Here is a 20,061-nt window from a genome sequence, read left to right on the forward strand (position 1 = left end):
ACTTTTCACAGCCTCCTGAAAATGGGATTCTTGCAGTCAATAATTTGCTTATTGTCTCTCTAGTGTAAACTTAAATGTTTTTCATCTTGGAAACTATTTCCTCATGTGTGGGGTTTAGGGTTTTTTTGGTTGGTTGTTTTTTTTTTCATAGTTGCTATTGGATTCAAGTGATCTGGGATTTAATAATCATTCTACCACCTGAAATGAGCACTGGCACCTGCCCAGTGCTCAGGAACTATCTGGGATTTATATCTGGTAACTCCTTTTCTTTATTCTGTTTGATCAGTTTAAGTACATGGAGCTGCTGCAGCTGATTGTGGATTTTACATGTGAAGCCACAGTTCAGGATGTGATAGAGGACAGGGAGTCCCACTGGGCCTAGAAGGGTTCCTTCCTTCAGACCCTGGTGCAGGACAGAAGCCTAAACAAACCATCAAGCACAGTAAGAAAATACTTCTCAGCCTATTATATTCCCTCCAGCATCATCACTCCTCCAATCGGTTAAAATAGCACAGTTTTCTGTACCACAAAAGACTGTAATTTGTAAGGAATTCTAAGCACTTGGAAAGCACAAGGGGACACTGAGAGTGGGGAGGTCCTACCCCATAGACACTCCATCCCTTTCAAACCATGGGAATACAGCTGCCTGCCTCCCTCCACATGAAATGCAGCCTTACGAGATGAAGTCTGTTCTCAGCCTGAATAAAAAAAAAAAAAAAAAAAAAAAAAAAAAGATGTTTCCAAAAGTGCACAGCTCTCCCTTAGCCCAGAATCCTTATAATAAAGCCTTGTACAGATTGCACACAGAGGAGGAACATGGAAGATAAGTTTATTCTTGTTCCACAAGGAAATCTGATTATGTACCAGTGTTCAGCCCTTTGGGACAGGGAATGTCTCAGCTCTGGGGACATTAGACCCCAAGTGGCATCTACTGTCACCTCCACCTCTACATGGCACTGAAGGAAGACTAAAGAAATAAGTTGGGCTGAATCTCCAATTTAAGAGCACAAGGAGCTCTGAACTGGAGCACGTTCCTCCAGTTTCTGATGGTTTCCACTAATTTAATGATTAGAAAAGCAAAAATACCAAAAGAATTGATGATGCCTGCTATTACTCATTGGACCTCTCCCTCAGAAGGAAAGAAAAATGGTCTGGTTATCTCAGACACAGGTGAAATCAGTGCATCACAGGACATTTGAGATGTCATGAGCTGTGCAGGTCAGGTGGTGCAGCTCAGTGTCTCAGGCAGCAGCCTCCAAAGAGGAGATGACCCAAAATAGGGTTAAGGGCAGTAGCTGACAGAGATGATATTTTACACATGATAAATAGCATTCAGGTACTTAACACTTTGGGTCATTAAAATCAGAAGATACATTTCAGGGGAAAAAGAGGACTTTTAGCGTTTCAGCCAAATTCCAACACATTCAGGCCATGCTGTCCTGGGAGCAGGGGTCAGGTGGGACCTGCACCACTCTGGAGCTTCACCTTCAGTTGTTTTGGGGCTCATGGAAAAACACTGCTGCCAGAAGTAACTCCAAAGAAGCTGAATCTCCAAAGAAGCTGTATCTCCACTTCTGAATTCAAACCCAGGCATAACATGAGGTGAAGCCTGTGGGCAGTGGAGCATTGGGTTGTGATCACAGAATCACACAATGGTTGGGGTTGGAAGGGACCTTATGGATAATCTAGTTCTAATCCCACTGCCACAAGCAGGGGCACCTTCCACTAGACCAGATTACTTGATGCTTGGCCTTTTGGGTAGCAGAAGCCAGATTTTTGGGTTTACTTTATCCTTGGCTTTCTGGAAAACAGGAGACAATTTTCTGAGGCCAGTTCTGCTGGAAGGAAAGAATCCATCACATTGCAGTATTCCTTATGTGTTCCCTGGCACTCCCCTGACCTCAGATGAGATTCCCTCAGCCTGCAGGAATGTTTTTGCTACACCTGACCAAAGAAAAAAGATTATTTTCTTACAGATTTGTGAGTTGATTCAGCTTTTACTATGCACTCAGTCAGACAAGTAGGGGAGCAGCTGCAACAGAGGAAATCGATCCACATTGTTGGGAGGAAGGGCAAGGAAGAGGAGTGAGAATGCCCCTGTCACCTGAAATGAGGTGTTGGACTCTTTCAGTTTTATCAGGCAAATTCTCTGAGGTTTATCTAAAGTGAGAGAATGTGGCCCATTGCATTGATGGCCTGAAGAAGCATCTAGAAGAAACTTTTTTCCCTGAGAGGAGACAGTAAGCCTGGTACAGCAATATTCCTGACTTAAGATTGTCCTTTAATGCTTGGCCAAATAAGGAGAGAATTAAAGCATCTGCATTAGCTGAGGTAAATACAGCCCGTGGTATCTGTGCCTTGATTCACTCTTGCCAAAGGGTCACTTTAGCTGGACCCAGAGGGAGGGCTGCTTTATACATCTCTTTCCAAACAAAAATCCTACTTTTCCCTTGAATACTTGCTTTTTTGCTCTTCTGACCAGGCACACCTGTTTTCTCTACTAACTCAAATCCTTGCAGCCACGTGTGCCCAGGGGATGGGGGGGCCTGAGGGGGAGTGTAATAAATAGCAGAAGCAAATAATTTACCCAGTAAAGAGCATTCCATGCTTTCTGTATGCAAATTCTGCATAAAAATTCTACATATATGGTGCAAAACTGCTCTGAACTGAACTCTAAAAATGTTTAATGCAAACACAGCTGTTATCAAGTGTTGTTCTTTCCAAGAGTCCATTCAGTTTGATGGTTATCACTATGCCAACAACATTCCCAGTACAAATCTCTCTTCCTGAGATTTCAACAACTGCTTTACAGACAAGAAACGTTCATTTCATCCTGAACTTGATTCTCTGGATCCCTCCTAAATGTGTTTCTCCCTTTTAATGGTACTGAGTCTAGCAGATACTGTCATTTAACTAATTTAGGTTCTTAAGAATAATTTTAATTTAATGACATATTTTATTATATCCCTGTTCAGCAAAATATTGTAGTGCCTATGAGTAAATAGTCAAATCTCACTGGTGTCAGAAGAGATAAGGTATATTGTTTAAACCACATCATCTGGCAAAATTTGCTGAATTGCTTTGAATTGTAGTAACATCTTTTTTAAATATCAGGTTTTGAGAGCTGATGTGAATTAGAGAATTCTGAAAAATGTAAATCTACAGTTGACTGCTTAGTTTGCTGTTAATATTATCTTTCAGGAGGAAAGGTGTATTTTTCATCCAGCTACAGAGGTGCTTTTTTAAGGATGAAAAGTCTTTTAAATTTATAATTGTACAAAACTAAAGGGGACAGCACTTCCTTCAGGGGCTGATCATCGGATCTAGCTGTGCATTGTGTTCTTGAAAAAACACCTAAAATAACTCAGCAGCTGGCAGTTTCAAATGCCACAGGAATGGGAAGGTCAGCTCCCCAGCTGAGGACTATTTAACTCAAATCAGGATCTGGACTGTTGATTATAAAATATGGTTTAATATTAAATGCATGTGCAGGATTTAAAAAATCAGAGCAGGAACATTCTCATTCATTTCACAAGGGAAATGGGAGCTTTTTGCTCCTTTGCATCCCTGTTCCTGTGCCCTCATGGAATCAATTCCCGTGGGGGAAGCAGGGACGGCAGCTTTGTCCGGGCTGCCGCTCTTCATCCCTTTCAGATGGGTGGATCTTTCAGGATCATCCTTCCCAGCACACCAACCAGCACTGCAGAGCTAATGAGGTGGAGCAGGTCATCTGCACACAAACAAGGAATGGTGACAGACCTCCTTCCACTCAGAGGCAAAGACAAGCATGTGCTGCAAAGTTTAGTCATTAATTGAAGCATTAGTAGCATCTTTAGTATCAAATCATGAGAACATATCAGTATTGTTGTTGCAAACCCCAATCTTATAGCCCAAACTCCATTTTAGAGCGACGTTAAACACTCCCTACACCACTTCAAACCACTCAGGACAGCCTCTTGCTCCAGCTCCTCCTCTCCCCCTCATTAGCTCACCAAGCAGCAGCATTGAGTCAAGTGGGGGGTCACTGATGCGTTGTAATTAGTGATAGTCTGTCACTGGGAAAAGCAGAGTCTCTAATTAACGTAGGGCAGCTCCTTTCCTCCCTCACTGCTTCCTTTGCTCAAGGAAAAGGTGGAGTTATAGATGGGAAAATCCAACAAAAAGCCCAAGGGACATTTGCATCTCTATGACTGGCAGTAATTTTAACAGGTTTGGCTTCATCTGGGCACAGACAGAGCTTTGAGAAAAGCAGGAAACAAAGGAACATTGGCCTGAAACAAAGTTATCAACCCCTGGTTCCTCAAGGTGAACAGTGAGTGATACAAGCAGACAGTCACAGCTGAGGGGTCCTGGTGTGACTTGGCAGTTCCATGATGCCCCTGCAGCAGCATCACCTTTGGAGAGTGTGCAAAGCTCACCCTCAGGGTCTTTTGGGGTTTGTGTGATTGATTTTAGGATTCTTGAGTAGCTGGCATCAGGAACAAGGATGTGCTGGAGGTTCCAACTGTGATTTCTTAAGCTTATTTGCAACCCTTTTCCAGGGGATGGTGCTGAGGGAGTACAGAGTGTGAAAGGCAAGTGGCTGGACATGGAACTTCTGAGATTCCCAGAATATCCCCAGAGCTAAGCTCAAGTCTTTGCTTTGCAGAGTTTCCCATCAGCAACACAGATGGACAGAGGGTCATCAACTTATGCTACTACATTGGATGTCCAAATTTTGATTTCTCCTTCAAAAGAGATATGGGTTTGCCTTTATGAAGTACAAAGTAATAGCTCAGGTGGAGGAGAAAATTTGAGGCTGAGAGAAGAATCTTTCCACAACTGATAGGTCCAAATCACTGCACAGGGCCTCCTGCACTCTCTCCCAGAGGAATCACATAAAAAGCATAGGCAAGGAAACAAAAGATGACTGAAGACATGTCAGAGCAAGGAAGAAGCCCAATATCTTTATCCTTGAGTGTATTTAATTGTACCTGACACTGCAGACATATGAAGAGATTGTCTTGCAAGAATGAGCTGGGGGAACTGCTTGAAAATTGTCACTGGCTCAAACCAGACAGACTTCAGGGGTCAGACATAACCCTAAATTTCTCAGTCCTGCCTGAGAATCCCATAAAGGAGACTGATTAGGATGATCTGCAAGAGACAGAAGACAGAAAAAAAAGAAAATCAGTAGTTTTCCAGAAATGAAGGCAACATATTATTACAATGAATATGGAAGATTCCAAGTTCAGGAAGGACTATAACATTCCAAAATCATTGAGGTTGGAAAAGACCTCTAACATCACCAAGTCCAGCTATACTTCTTTGAGTAGAAGCTCTCAGAAAACTTCCCCAGCAAGGCCAAGAACAGTAAGTGAAAGTTTAGCTCATTAAGGAGGCCGTGAAGGAGGGGAAAACTCGTTTTGCTGCACAGTGCAACAACTTTTACAGTGAACAGGGTTTTTAGTCTCACACTGAGGGTTAACAACCTCCTGCAAGATGGGCTGGGAACCTCTTACCAAACTGAGTAAATGGAGGTTGAGAATGGGATAATCATGATACTGTGGAGTGAGAAGTGGGGAGGAGCAGAACTGCCTCTTTCAACAGCAGGGCAAGATGTTAGGTCAGCTCAACTGTATCATATAACTTCACCCTCGGCTTTCCTAAAAGGAGAGGAAGAAAATTAGAATTTAGGTGGTCTGGATTACTCTCTAGAGATTTCTCCCTGCATTATAAAAGAAACCAAATGTAGTTGTAGCTTAACCCTAACAAAAAGTGAGTAATTATTGATGGGTTTGCCTTCTCCAAGCTGCCTCACTGCACAATCTGATGGCAACTGAAGTCTGTGGGAAGACAGGAGAAGGAGAAGCAGAGGTGAGTGTGTTGCTGAGGCTGTTATGCTTTAGAGAAGCTAAAACTACATGGGCACACAGTCTGATTTAATCTGGCTCCTTTTTGGTGAGCTGGCAAGAAGGAATCTTTACATGCCAGTGGTAAAGAATACCTGAGGTAATATCTTCAGCTGGCACAGCAAGGCCTAGAAGACAATGTCTAAAGGCATTTTAAGATGTTGTGGTTTGAGAGAGACTACATTTAAAAACCTCTATGTTGTAATAGCAGAAGTAGTAAAAAGGAGATGTCAGAAACCTCCTTTTCTTTCCTTCACTCCCTGAAGAAGAAAGGATTATACAGTTGAAACTCGGAGATAAGTCACTTAACCAGTGGTTACATCTCCTTCAGCAAGGAAAGGAGGAGCCAGAGAGTATTTGGGTTTTTGCAGACACTTACCTGTTAGGTTGTAAGAGATTGTACAGAAACACACAAGCCTGAATACTTCTAAAGGTCTAAGGGAGAGTAAGGTGCATCCAGTTGTCATCAGGGTGTGAGAAAAGCTGCTTTCAAGCCTCTGTCTGCAGTGGATAGAAAGAAAGATTGTATTACCATGGGTAATGGGTGGCATGGGATGGGTGACTTGACCATATATTTTAATATATATTGAAATATAACATGTAGGTTTTGCCAGCAGATGGGAGAGAGACTTGGAAAGCAGTAAGGCTTCAAGGGGAAATGGACAGACACAAACCTCTGAGATGCTGTGGCAAAAAACAACAGTTTATTTGATCATAAGACATCTATGAAATAAAAACAAATACAACACTGCCTCTGTACACATCTATTAGACATCTCTTAGAGCAGCTGCTTTGTCCTGATGCTCATGCTTTGAAAGAGGTTGGAATATTCCTCAAGTATTTAAAAGGCTCCAAAAAATATTCAGATGTTAGAAAGGAAAGCTTATAGTAAGAGTTTTAAGAAGTTCAGTCTGTTGAGCTTAATGCATGGAGAAGTGGCCTGAGAGCCAGGAACTTCTTGATCTAATGGAAGTGTAACAAAATCCAGTGGCTGCATGAAGACAGGTGAATAAAACAGAAAATAATTTCTTCGTAATAACCATTACTAAATATTGGAACACATTAGTACAGAATTTGTCTTTGTTCTACTTAGCCTTTAAGAAAGACCAGATACTGTTGTAATTCAACACTTCAATCCAGCTCCCAAAAAACATTCCATGGCCTACAGAAACAGGGCTTGGAAACAGATGATCAGTGGGGTGGTCCCTCCTGCCCAGACAGCACATGTACAGGTAGCAGGTACTTCTTTAAGAAAATAAACAAAGACCTGCTTTAAAAGACAGAATGTAAAGTGATCTGACTGATGTGGTCTGATGCAACAGACTTAGCTTTATTGGATTAACTGGCAAACTTTATCAGCTTCCCAAGAGTCCCAGGAAAACATTTGAGTGCCCACCCTTTCAAAACTGTTGCTTAAAAGGACTGACTATAAGCAACAGCAAAAAAGGTGGATCCAGAGAGCAGAGTGGTTAATCCGTGTGCATAATAGATAAAAATGCCTTTTATTTATTATAGATAAATAAAATCCCTATTTTATTGGGATAAAATGCATTATCCCAATAGATAAAATGGCTTATGTATTTATATTCACAGCTATGAAGACAATATGAATAAGTTTGTAAAACCCTGCTGCTCCTCTGTAAAAGAACAACCACACAACCATATAATCCCAGAATGGTTTGGATTGGAAGGGGCTTTAAAATCCATCTAGTTCCAGTCCCCTGCCATGGGCAGGGACACCTCTCAACACCTTGAGTTAAGCAGCAAAGAGCAAAAGTAAAATGTAAATAAAACTTGCCTGTGCTACAATAACCAATCATTTACACCACTTACAGCCTATGATTAACAGACTTTCAAGGAGTCAGCAGCACAACCATAAAATGCCTTATTTGCCATGGTCTTAAGCTCACTGTGCAGGAGCCTACACTTCTTTTGAGAGACTTGTCAGAGTCTGTGAGCTGAAATGTTTGGAGACCTCTAGCTTCAATTTTCAGAAACCAAAGAATGCTTAAACGCCTTAATTTTAGCATCATTCTTGTGATTTTTTTTTTTTTTTTAGGAGACAGACAGTAAAAATCTTCCAAGTTTCCTGAAAACTAAAGTCCTCTGAAAAAGCTTAAAATCAAAAACTTTAAAAATTAGGGAAAAAGCAGTCACTTTTTTCTTCCTTTGTTTTTCCAAAGACCTGTGAATAAATCAGAAAAGTTTCATATTGTATCTGGCAAGCAAATTCTTTAAGAATGATCCAAAAATCGAGATGCAAAATCTCTAACAGGTATCTCTCCTTAGGGCTGGTCCATCTGCACCCTGAGCTATTCTCCAACGAGGCAGGTTTGAAGACTCCTGCATGCACAACACCCCATGTGGGCTCCCAGCCCACAGTACAGCTCCTGAAAGAAGATTTTGATGGGTCAAAGCCATTTTATTGAATTAGCCCTTTATTGTTTACATTAAATCCAAGTGAGCTCAGAAATACTGACTTATCCTTCTGAAAGGCTGGATTATACCGCGTGGCTCGGATGCAAAAAAAAGATTAGGGTTTTTATACTAATTATTTCCAGCATGAGGAGTGCATGGACAAGAAGAGCTCTGACTTTGGAGACACTCTGCTGGGCAATTCAGAAATATTTGTCAGATATTTTCTTGTATTTGTCATATTTTTTGCCATGTATTAAATGACTGTTGCTCCATAAGGTAATTTGGAGTGCCACATTGTCAATAAACCTTGCCATGGGGAATTGCCATGTGTGGGACAAAGGGAATTAACAGCCTTTTTCCTCTTTTTCCTGGATTTTATCCACTCTACCACCACCACTGGTGTTGTGAAGTTCAGTGTGGCATCACTTTCTTCCACTCTACATTGTTCTTGGAGAAAGTAAGAATCTAGAAAAATATTATCTCATTATTACTGAGTTTTCATTCATTTATACTCAATCAGATAAGTAATCCTGCTGGAAGCAAAGTTTCCCAGACTAAAAAACCTGAGGTCTCTTCAGCAGTTTGGAAAATCCAAGTGGGATGCAGATGTGAATATTTTGGAAATTTGACATGTCAGATCAGTGTCATGGCTGTAAATCACCAGTGCTGCAGTCAGACAAGAGCAGACACACAACGTGTGTAAGACACTCTCACATGTGTGTCCTTCCCTAAAGAAACCCTCTTATTCCTCATGATCAAACAGGCACCTGCCTGTGCAGAGCAAACTCAACTCTGGGCAGCTTCATGGCCAACAATGGAAAATTTTCACAGGGAAATCAGAACTATGAGGGAATTCCATTATTTGTACGGGCAAAACAGATGGCCCAGAGGTGCCCACAGCTTTCACTGAATGACTTTGCACACAGTGACATCAGATCTCCTCACTACACAAATTACTCCTTGGGGCCTGGGGTCTGTTGGCATTTGTTTGAGTGATGATACTCTGTGTAGTTCATGAAACAGAACAAACAGGAGGCTTAAAATGAGCCTAAAGATTTGTGAGCTGCTGATCCTAGAAAAGGACACCTGTATTGCTTTTACACCCAATACAACAAATACATTTTTATGGTTGTTCTTAGATATTGAGCAAAATGTTTGTACCCAAACTCTAAAGTTACAGAAAGGAAATACACAGATCTTTCCACTCACACAGCAGTGATGGGGAAGGTAAAGCTCACAAAAGGGTCTTGTTTTAAATCTTGCATTCAATAAACTGCTAGAAGAACAAAATGAAAACAAGCTATTGTGTTAATCTCCAGATTAGCCCTCATAGTCTGTCAATTTAATACTGATTAGTAAACAATGTCCATAATTAAGCTGTTGTTGGAGACACAAATGCCCCACGAGCCCAAACTAATGCATAGTATTCAATCCTTTTACAAAGGATGGCAGATACAATTCCAGGAATGTTAATGCTGTCAAGTATCCATGATGTACATAACAAAAGAGAAGGCAGAGAGTTGAGGTAATTAAGCTCACACTAGACCTTCTCTCCAACCTGTACGTGTTTATTGACTAAATGTTATTAGGTGCAGTAAATAAAATGCCACTGAGTCGTGGGACCAAAAATGGGATGAAGTTTATGGGGCCGTCAAACCCTGGATTCCCCTGGCATCAAAGCACACACTCCCCCCTTGCTAGGGCCGGTGACATTAATGTGCATGACAGGGGTCCATGGGGCCGTGGTCCCCTAATTGTTTAGGAGACCTTTTAGTCTGGTTGCAGACTGCATGTCTTGGTATTTGTGGAGCTAATTGCACTAAAATCCGCCAGCACAGTGTTTGCAGCGATGGGTTAACTCATTTATCCTCAGGATAATACTCAGCTCTTTGTCAACCTGGTCTCCCGCATTCACTCCTGACTGTCAGCCCAGATGCAGGAGGAGGAAGCAGACTTCCAGCAGTGCTGCCCATGGAAACACCCTGGCTGCACATGTGCAAGAGCAGAAACATTTAAACAGGAAGCAAAACCATTTTTCCATTATTGGTAACCTGTTCTACCTTTCTCATGAGGGTCACAAAGCCCAGACTTGAGTCTAGACTCTGAGAAACTCCAAGAGTTGGGACCAGCAGAGATGCTTGGCTGAGCTCCCCTTACTTCATTCTTCTCTGCTTGATCTTGAGGACCTTGGGTTAGAAGAAGATGATCTTTAATGTCCCTTCCAATCCAAAACATTCCATGATTGTGTGATTCAGTTTTGAATCAGCCCTGTGCAGCACAGCCCAGATAGGGTAATGCTCTGGATTCCCTGTAACACTCTTTTTTTTTCCTCTGAAGAAAAGAATTAAGGTGGAAATAATTATAAACCATTTTTTATTTTGATCTCAATATTTTTACTTTTTAAAAATATTTTTATATTTTTTATATTTTTATAATTTTTATAATGTTTACATTTTATTTTTATTTATAAGCCATTTTTATTTTGATCTCAATATTTTTACATGGGGACAAGATGTCACTCTGTTTTTCCAGCAGTTTCAGTAACAACAGAATGCAGAAAAACAATTTTTCTAATATGTACTCTAATATTTACAAACTCCAGAGTAAAAGTAATGTCCAAAGGATATATTTTGGACATTTTTCCTTGATTTATGGTATTTTCTCAGACTTCTTGCCCCATGTTTACAAACATTCAATAACAAACAAAATCATAATTATAGCAATTATACAGAAGCACTTTCTGTCCAGGGATCTCAGATGTCTTGGCTCTCAGAGTGTTACTGAGCAAGTTTCCTATGGGGTGAAATGTATTGATAGCCCCATTGTACAGTTTGGACATCTGCAAATTAAATTGTTTTGCCAAAGGTCAGAAAGAGCATAAATTAGTGGGAGAACTAGGAAAAATACTCCACAGTATCTTCCCCACTCTCCATCCCAGGCTGCCCATGGAACTGCAGAACAGCACTGAGTGGCTTCCTGTTTGGACATGTGGATTTGATTAAGGCAGGCCACAAGTTCCCAGAATTTTTGGCCAGGTGGTGAATTAGCTTTTGGGTGTTACAGAAACACAGCACCTCTGCCCTGCCCTCCTGCCACCCTGCAAAACACCAGCATGCAGGGAGCAGCCCTGCCCCATCCACAGCTGCAGGCACAGAACAGAGAGGGAAGGAGATGGGAGTGAGAATGTGCAAGCTGAGGTTAGGGGTAGCACTAGACCACAGCACACCGATTTATTTTGGCTTAAACTGCTATGGAATCACAGGTTCAGTGGAAAATGCTCCTTCTAGAAATAGAGCCAGTATTCCCATCCCTTGAATAGACTCATAACTGAGACACAGTTTTATCCCAGGTTTTAAACTGCTCTCTGACACCCAAAAAGCCTCTTTTCCTTATAAAGGGGTAAGAGTTGCTCTGTCTTCACAAAAGCTACAGAAAAAAAAAAGCAACAGTTTTCTGCAGCAGCTGTTTTGGGGTGGTTTTGTGGATCAAGGAGAGATGGCAGAAAGTGTCTCTGTCACAGCGAGCCTGTTGAGCAGCCAGCCAGGATCAGAGAACCTTAGGAGTGCCTGGAAGTCACTCAGACACTGGGGATATGTGGCTTTGCCAAGGAGCTACCAGAGATTTCCCAAGTCTGAGCCTTTCTCCAGAAGGCTGCTGCTCTGCCTTGCTCACCAGTTCCAAGCTGTCGGAACTGGAGCAGGTGAGACAACAAAGCACAAAAATGCAGCTCAAATCTCCCCAGGTTTCATGATGGTGCTTCAAAGGGAACAAAGGTGGCAGCTGTCAGCAAAGGAAATTTGGGCTTGGGACTGAAGTACAGAAGTGAGGACTAGAAAGTATAAAAATTTTTCCCATTTGACACAGGAAAGTCACACAAGAAGTTGCCAGAGCTTTTACTGAGCCACACGGGAGATTAATAGAGGAATAACCTCCGTTTCCACTTACTATCCTGCTTAGATTGAGAAAGGCTGTTTAGACGAAGACTCCAGTTCTGCTGAAGAAAGCACATTTTCTAAGTAAACCCCAGTTTGAGCACATTAGCAGAAAAACAAGAGTATGGATAAACAATAGTCCCACTTCACATTTCAAGTGCATCCGAATAAAACAGGAACTTCCCATTGCTTAGCAGGAAAGGAATATGTGTTTCTTGTGTTTCTTCCTGGATTCATAAAAGAAATGGAAGCTGATCTGATATTTCTCCTTATTCTTTGAATTGTCTCATCATACAGCTGGTTTGATTACAATTTGCAGAGAACTTGGAGATACTTAGGTGAGAGAAGTAACAGCACCATTCACACAGTGTATTTTAGAAAAATATTATCCCCTTTCTATATAAGAATATGGACAGGCACATGAAAATTGCTGTCTCTTTTTCCTACAGGCCGCAGCCAAGAGCTAATGATTCATATGTAAAAGCAAAAATGCCATAATGCACTTAACCAGATGTGGAAAGCTGAAAATGGAGGTGTCAGTGGATAGCTGTCCTTAGCTCCTCAGTGTTGCAGTCATCTCTTTCCTTAAGACCTGGAGTGGAAGAGTTTGAAACTCCTCCATGCCAAACAAAGACAGCCCCTCTCACTAAGAGAGTCAGTTCTTTTAAAAATAAATTGTTAGCTGGAATATTCTCTAGACTAGCTGTAAACTCTTTGAAAATACACTCTTTCACATTCACATAGTGCTTTGGTACCACCAAGTGCACCAAGAGGCAAATAATTACCTGAAGCAAACCTCACCAAAACACACCCTTGAGCTCCTCAGGCCAATTCTCAGCACAAGAGCAAATTCTGCCAACAGCAGCTTTTTTCTTGACTTCTCAACCGCAGAGAGCTGAAGGGAGGCTCAGGCAGAATGGAAATGTGCAAAGTTACAGACTCTGCAAACATCCTCTCCTGGATCCAGCAATACCTGTGGAAAATGGGACAGCCTTCAGTCCTGTCAGCTTCCTAGGAAAATTGCTCATGGAAGCACTGGATAGCAGGCAGAATTAGCAAAGGTCTGCTATTTACACCCTTTAAAATAGCCCTGCTCTGTTAGCCTGGCATGGGACGCCCACAAGCACCTTGTTGGGACAGCTGGGGTGGCTGTGACAGGGCAGAAGGGCAGGAGAGCAGCTGCAGCAGGTTGGCTCCAACATCCTTCCCACCCCACCTGCTGTGCAGGGCAGTACCTGTCTTCAGCAAGAAATGGGCGTCCAGATGCAGGGAAGTCAGACCTCACACTCTGATAGACAATTTCAACGTGATCTTGAGCAAATTGTTTGGATCCAGATCCTTCAGAACCTTAAGTTACTGCTCAGAATGATACACTTAAATAGCTTTGTCATCTCAGTTAAAATTTCTCTGTTCCAGTCATCCCAGTGAAAAATAAGACATCAACCCTTCCTTGCTTCTGTGGAATGCAATAGAAATAAAGAAAAGTCTCTAAGATAGCAGGGTAAGTATCAGCAGAGACATTTAATGAAGTTAACAGAGCTTGTATTAAAATGTCATTTTTAAAAAGAGGGTTTAGCTCAGCTTTCTGATCATACAGGGTCTATCCTCTCCACAAACATCCTCACTTGCACATTTCAGTCATTAGTGCCTGGACTGAGAGGAAGAGGTTTCAGAGAAATTAAAGACATTCAATGTTTTAAAAGAAGGTACCTCTTCTGCGAGAGCTTGGCAATGTCCCACCACTGACAAAAACCTGTGGGACAAGCTGAGCCCTCACCAGGCACCAGGAATCCACAGGACAAAGAGGCTTTAGCTTTGCCCCAAACACAGAAAAGCTTCATTCAGAAAATTCAATGGCACACAGCAATACAGGGACCATGATTGATTGTTCCACTCTTTGCCAAACCTCTTGTTTAAAGATCCTTTTCACTGCTTCAGGCATTATCACTTTGCCTGGTGCTCACCTCTCTTTTGTGAACACTTTGAGGAAATGGTTTAGTGGTGAACATGGTGGCGGTGCTGAGTGGAAGGTTGGACTTGATAAACTTAAAGGTCGGACTTGATAACCTTAATGGTCTTTTCCAACCTTAACAATTCCATGATTCTATGATTCATTTACCTTTTCTTCTGCATTTCATACAGGGTTACCAGACTGCATAGATAAATCTCCCCTTTTTCTTGATTTATCAGTTCAGCAGCAGCCATGAGGACAAACCATTACCTACAGTTCCCATTCCCTGGGTAGTTCCATCCATCTCTGAAATTCCTGCATGCTCTCCCAGGCCAGCACAGAGGTTCTTACCTTGTAGTCTGTAACTTGAGAAGAGTCCTTACAGTCCTTCCTGGTGAGCTGTAGAGGACACTTAGTTCTGCAAGGCTCCTGAAGCTTCTTTCTCCAGCTGGATTGGAACAATCCTACTGAGTTGTTATTATAAAAAATTAAAGTGCATTGGGCACTTCTAGCATTGCTTTGTTTGATCAGCCAAGGACACAGGTACTACAGTTCCTATTTCAATAATCTGTTGCAAAACAGAGAGGAAATGGTTTCTGTGGCTGTCCAGTGGAGAGGATATGGACTCTGTGGCTCTGAAAGGAAGTCTTTGTACACACACCTTTCCAAACTCCAAAACAGCATCACAGACATCAATTAGGATTCAGGCCAAAGCAGCTCAAGGAAGAACACAAAAACTGCCCACTTTGTCATATCCAAAATCTACTGAGTTCATTCTTGTCCCTGGGAGGGAAGAGGGGAGAGAGTAGCAGATACTGGAGGAAGAATGTGCTCAGAGAGGTGATGGACTCCCCATCCCTGAAGTGTTCAAGATTAGGCTGAATGGGGCTCTGAATTACTCTGAATTACTTGGTCTTGGTGGAAGGTGTCCCTGTCTGCGCAGGGGCTGGAGTGAGATGGGGTTTAAGGTCCCTTCCAGCCATTCTGGGATTCTGTGAATGCAGGACACAGGCCAAATATAGCATAGCTCAGTCTGAACCTCACCAGCTTCCAGCAATCAAAGGGGTGCAGAGCTTCTGAGCCAGGTTTGCAACAAATAAACACTTGCAAAAGCCACCAAGAACTTTATGGTTCTCACTTTTTGCCTTCTCTAAGTCGTTGGAAGGTCAGCTGTGATAAAATATTCCAGAGCAATCACAATTTTGTTATTTGCTGAAGTTCCTTAGAAAAAGGTAAAATGGCCTCTTTCACATCATCCAGTAGTTTCCAAACAGAATGTTATCTAAATAGTGCTTAGCTGCCTTGAATCACTGGCTTTCACAGTTAAGCTAAACCCGTTTGAATAATTTTTGAATAATTTACATCTCCCTTTGCAAATTAAGACACTGCTTAATCCAACTCCCATTCCAGGAACCAACTCTTGAAATTTGCTGCAGGTCTGATCCCCTGATAAATCCCAATTACCCATTTACCTGCCGTTGCAGAAGCAGAATTCCCAGTCTGCTTAGAAGAGTTGACTGGATTGTCTGTTCATCCTTCAAATCTGTTTGTTCCTCATTCCCCAAATGCAGGACATGGGAGATGTTCTGAAGCAGAAAACAAGAAACACATAACTCCTAACTTTGGGCAGCTTAGTTAGAATTTAAAAAACTGTAAGATACTTTTCTGTAAGCAGAGGCTCAGGCAAAGTTTCCTCTATGTCAGTGAGAGTTTGTTCAACAGCTTTGAGGGACTCTGGATCATTTCACAAATGAAATGAGCTGAGGTTTTTGTGTCAGTTGTCATTTACCATGCAACAATCATGACAGAGGCAGCAGTTACACCCTGGAAGGGTGGAGGATTGGGGTTACTGAGCAGAAGATTCACAGCAACTGTCACCCATCATCTCTGCTGGTGGTTCCAACCAAGAATGCCATGGAAAATCCTACTGCATTTTCCCCTGAAGGCATTCCCTAAGGCAGAAGGAAAGTAGGTTATAATTTGCTGCAGGAAAACTGGGCATTACTCCATCAAGGCAGAAAAAAAAAAAAAAAAGTGATGTTTTAAAAGAAGGTTATGAAATCAGATGCCATCTTGTGGCCAAACCTCATGGAATTGCTGCGGGAGATACAAAATAGCCACAAAACGCACAATAAATACACAGACAAAAAAGAAATAAGGGATTAAAAGACTGGTGACACACTATGGAGACTTCTGGTCTCCAAGTCTGTAGTCCTCTGTTAAATGTTTTTCTGTTTGCAGGTGCAGAACCAATTCCTCCACACTTCTGACAATTAAACTCCAGTAAAAGATGTAATTAAGATGTAATTGACGAGATTATATTTATGGCCCCTTCCAACCAAAACCATATTGTGATTCTATGCATAGAAAAGCTACTTATGGTCTTTTAGATGATTTCAGATCACCTGTCATGTCCCAATGACTGGCTGTGTGTTCTTTGTAGAATATGAAATCACCACACAATCAGGTAAAGCCTTTACTGTCGCCCATTTTAATTACTCTCATTCCTGTTTCATGGTTTTGTTAATGAGAAATTACAGGATCACAGACTGGTTTGGGTAGGAAACAACCTTAAAGATCATCCAGTTCCACTCCCTGCCATGGGCAGGGACACCTTCCACTACTCGAGGTTCCTCCAAGACCCATCCAGACTGGCCTGGAACACTTCCAGGGATCCAGGAGCAGCCACAGCTCCTCTGGGCACCTGTGCCAGGGCCTCACCACCCTCACAGCCAGGAATTCCTTCCCAATATCTCATCTAATCCTGCCTTCTGTCTCTAGGAAGCCATTCCCCTCTTGTCCTATCACTCCAGGCCCTTGTCTAAACCCTCTCACCATTACATCTTGTGGCCATCCCATTGCACTGTTGGAGGACCCCAATTCCTGACTGTGAATACCACAGATATAAAAATAACTTTCTGACATAAACACAGGCACCCAGTGCCGCTGAACACACCTTCAGCCTCAGGGACATCTGTACAGGGCTGGGGGATACACCAGAGGACCTACAGGAGCCCCAGGCCTTCTCCAGAGTGACAGCTGGAGGCCAGGTGGGATTCCTTATGTGGAAATGGTGTGAGATGCCTGTGTTTAGGGAAATGACCTGTTCCCACCCAATGGAAACACACAGGACTATACATCTGAACATAAAAGAAATACATTTGAGCTGGTAGCAGCAGCAGTTGGGAGTAAGGGGTTAACTAGCAGCCATTACTATAGTGAGGAAATTACCCCAACAGAAGTATAATCCACATGGTAGAAGACAAGTGTTATTCACAAGTTATTAATAAAAGAGACCAAAAAGAAGGCAATGCTATACTGTTCTGTTAATCTCATAAGCCCAGATGTTCGTGAAATGAAAAACAGTCCAAGTACATGACCTTTCATACTGATGTAAAGGAATGTTTAAGATATGATGGGATGTTATATATCACAGGATGTTAAAAACATCACAGAGAAAATTCAATATGGATAGCAAAAATGTAAAGAATTGAACACTTACAAAAAGATTTATCTGATATGATAAAAAAAAAAAAAGAAAATCAGATTATTAATTTCCATAATCATTATTTGACACACTTTTATAGACACTACTGGTTTTACAGTGCCAAGTACAGTAATGGCAGGAATCACTATGGCATGGAATTGCTACAATTATTGCACTCTTTCTTCTTAGCATGAAAGGAACTGTTCATTCTTGGGAAGATATGAGATGGTTTATGCACAGTAAAATATTATGCAGAAAGCAACCTACATGCAAGAGAAATTAAAAATCTATGGACTCTACTGCAGCCTCCTCTTGGAGTCAGTTCTTGAAGTAATCAATTCATTTGGGTAATTGGAAAAACTGGAGATTCTAAAATTAAATGTCTATGAAGGCTGGCCACCCTTTTCTGTTCCAGCCATGGTGAATGAACACAAGTGAAGAGCCACAGGTACTGTGGAGAGAACAGAAGGAAAATCTGTGTCTGCAGACGGCAAAGAATTCAGACATAATCTTTTGGTCTTTCCCCTTGTTTCTTTTCTTTTCAGATGCTTTGGTGTAAAACATGTGGTTTACACTCATCTTTGTGTAAACTTCTCTGGGGTGATTTCAGACACAGGGCAGGCCCTCTGTAAACAAGGTGGACAAAGCTGGGCCTCAGAGTGAGGAACACGTGTCTATTGTAGCTCTTTATTCCTAACACCACCTGGCTGACAGGGATTCTGGATTCTGAAGCCACAGACTGGCACATACCTATTGGAAGTGATGAAGCAAAGGCAAAGAAACCCAGCAAAATCTGAACTGGGGTCCCCACTCTCCTCCTGCAGCATCCCCATCCTGGCTGACACTGGAACAACGTGGCCTCGGCGAGGGGAGCGTGGGGCAGGTTTGGGAGGTCAGTTTACACCCGGGTCAGTTCAGACGTGGTGTATACAGTATCGGGGTCTGTTTTCTATTTGCTTGTCAAATACCAACACCATAAAGAAAGGAATAGTACTAAATCCACCATTTTAACCTTACACATACCCACAATTACAGCTGAAATAACTCAGCAATTTTTGAGTTATATGAGTGCAAAGAAAGCATCTGCAACCAATCACCTATTTTTTGTTGGTGTTTTTTTTTTTTTTTTTCCTGGCAATTCTATATCTTAAAAATTGTGAATGCAGTTCTATTTTTTTAAAAAAAAAAACTTGTTAAAAAAAAAAACAACACATGTGCTCTCAGTCTGAAAACACACATGCCAAATTCAGCCTGGAGAGAATTTTTACGGCTGAGTTATAAAACCCTGAAAATAGGGATTTATAATGGAAATGCTGACAGACCATTAACTACAATAATAACATAAATGGAGCAATAGAATTTCCAAGTTATCTCCTTTTTGTTTGTGTCAGCATTCCTGCACCAAGAGCCTGTGTAACACACACACAGCATTAGCAGCACATCACTAAAGACTCTCTCCTCCAGCAGTCACAGGATGCAGGGGAAGACACAGCAGAGGAAGCAGAAAAGGACAATATGTGATCTATGTCTTGGGATGCATCACATCTAACTCGATAGAGAATCTAGTTAACTCCTGCTGAATATAGGTTTTGTGAGGAATCCTGCCCCCCAGCAAAGGCAAGTAGCAGATACCAATTCACCTGTTTTGCTCCATGCTGTAACCACAGCAGAGCAAGTCACTGCATGCTGATCCCACACACTGCCAGTGCCCAGCATGAGGATTGCTTTGAGCTTTCTTTGTGACCCACAAAAGAAAGAGAGAGATGATAACTGGGCATGAAACCAGGGCACAAGAGGACTGTTAAAGAGTACAACTACACTTTGAATGCTTTTGCTTTAAAAGTTCTAGCTCTGTCTTCTCTGGGAAGATGAATATACTTAAAATATGCAAAGTGTCATACTGCTCAAAATAATTTGTTCCCTGTTATAGACAGGGATGAATTCTTTAAAATAAGTGGCAGCTAAAGTTACAAAGTCTGTGTATTCTTCCCCCTTCCAAGAAAAAAACTTCTTAGTGGTGAAGCTGTGTTTAGCCCATCACTGGAAGTTTACAATGAAGTACATATTTCTTATGAAAGCAGAATTTCAGATTCATAGAATCCCAGAATGATTTGCATTGGACAGAACTTTAAAGCTCATTACATTCCAACCTCCTGCCATGGGCAGGGTCACCTTTCACTAGACCAGGCTGCATCCAACATGGCCTTTAACACTTCCAGGGATGGGGATGTCACAGCTTCTCTGGGCAACCTGTGCCAGGGTCTCAGCTCCCTCACAGCCCAGAACTTCTTCAAATTATTCTGCACAGGGTTGACACTGGGAGCGAAGGAAAATGACAGATCCATGTGCTGTTAGGATTTGTCAGATTCAGGGCTTTGAAAG

The 20,061-nt window shown here is 41.9% G+C and overlaps 1 long non-coding RNA gene across 2 annotated transcripts in view; it reads right to left on the reverse strand.

The window, feature by feature from the left end:
• The window catches only part of LOC128789912 (uncharacterized), a 109,931-nt gene that overhangs the window by 66,074 nt on the left and 23,796 nt on the right, over positions 1-20,061 (reverse strand). Inside the window, exons 3-10 of one of the 2 annotated variants that reach the window (XR_008431575.1) lie at positions 15,665-15,778; positions 14,854-14,975; positions 14,544-14,760; positions 13,477-13,697; positions 13,027-13,214; positions 6,271-6,392; positions 5,502-5,645; positions 4,974-5,136 (exon numbers count right to left, since the gene is read on the reverse strand). This is a non-coding gene — a long non-coding RNA (uncharacterized LOC128789912). The remainder of the gene's footprint in view (positions 1-4,973; positions 5,137-5,501; positions 5,646-6,270; positions 6,393-13,026; positions 13,215-13,476; positions 13,698-14,543; positions 14,761-14,853; positions 14,976-15,664; positions 15,779-20,061) is intronic. The other variant, XR_008431576.1, reaches the window with a different exon arrangement.

The sequence above is a fragment of the Vidua chalybeata genome, chromosome 6 (assembly GCF_026979565.1).
Source record: "Vidua chalybeata isolate OUT-0048 chromosome 6, bVidCha1 merged haplotype, whole genome shotgun sequence".
Classification (NCBI taxonomy): Eukaryota; Metazoa; Chordata; class Aves; order Passeriformes; family Viduidae; genus Vidua; species Vidua chalybeata.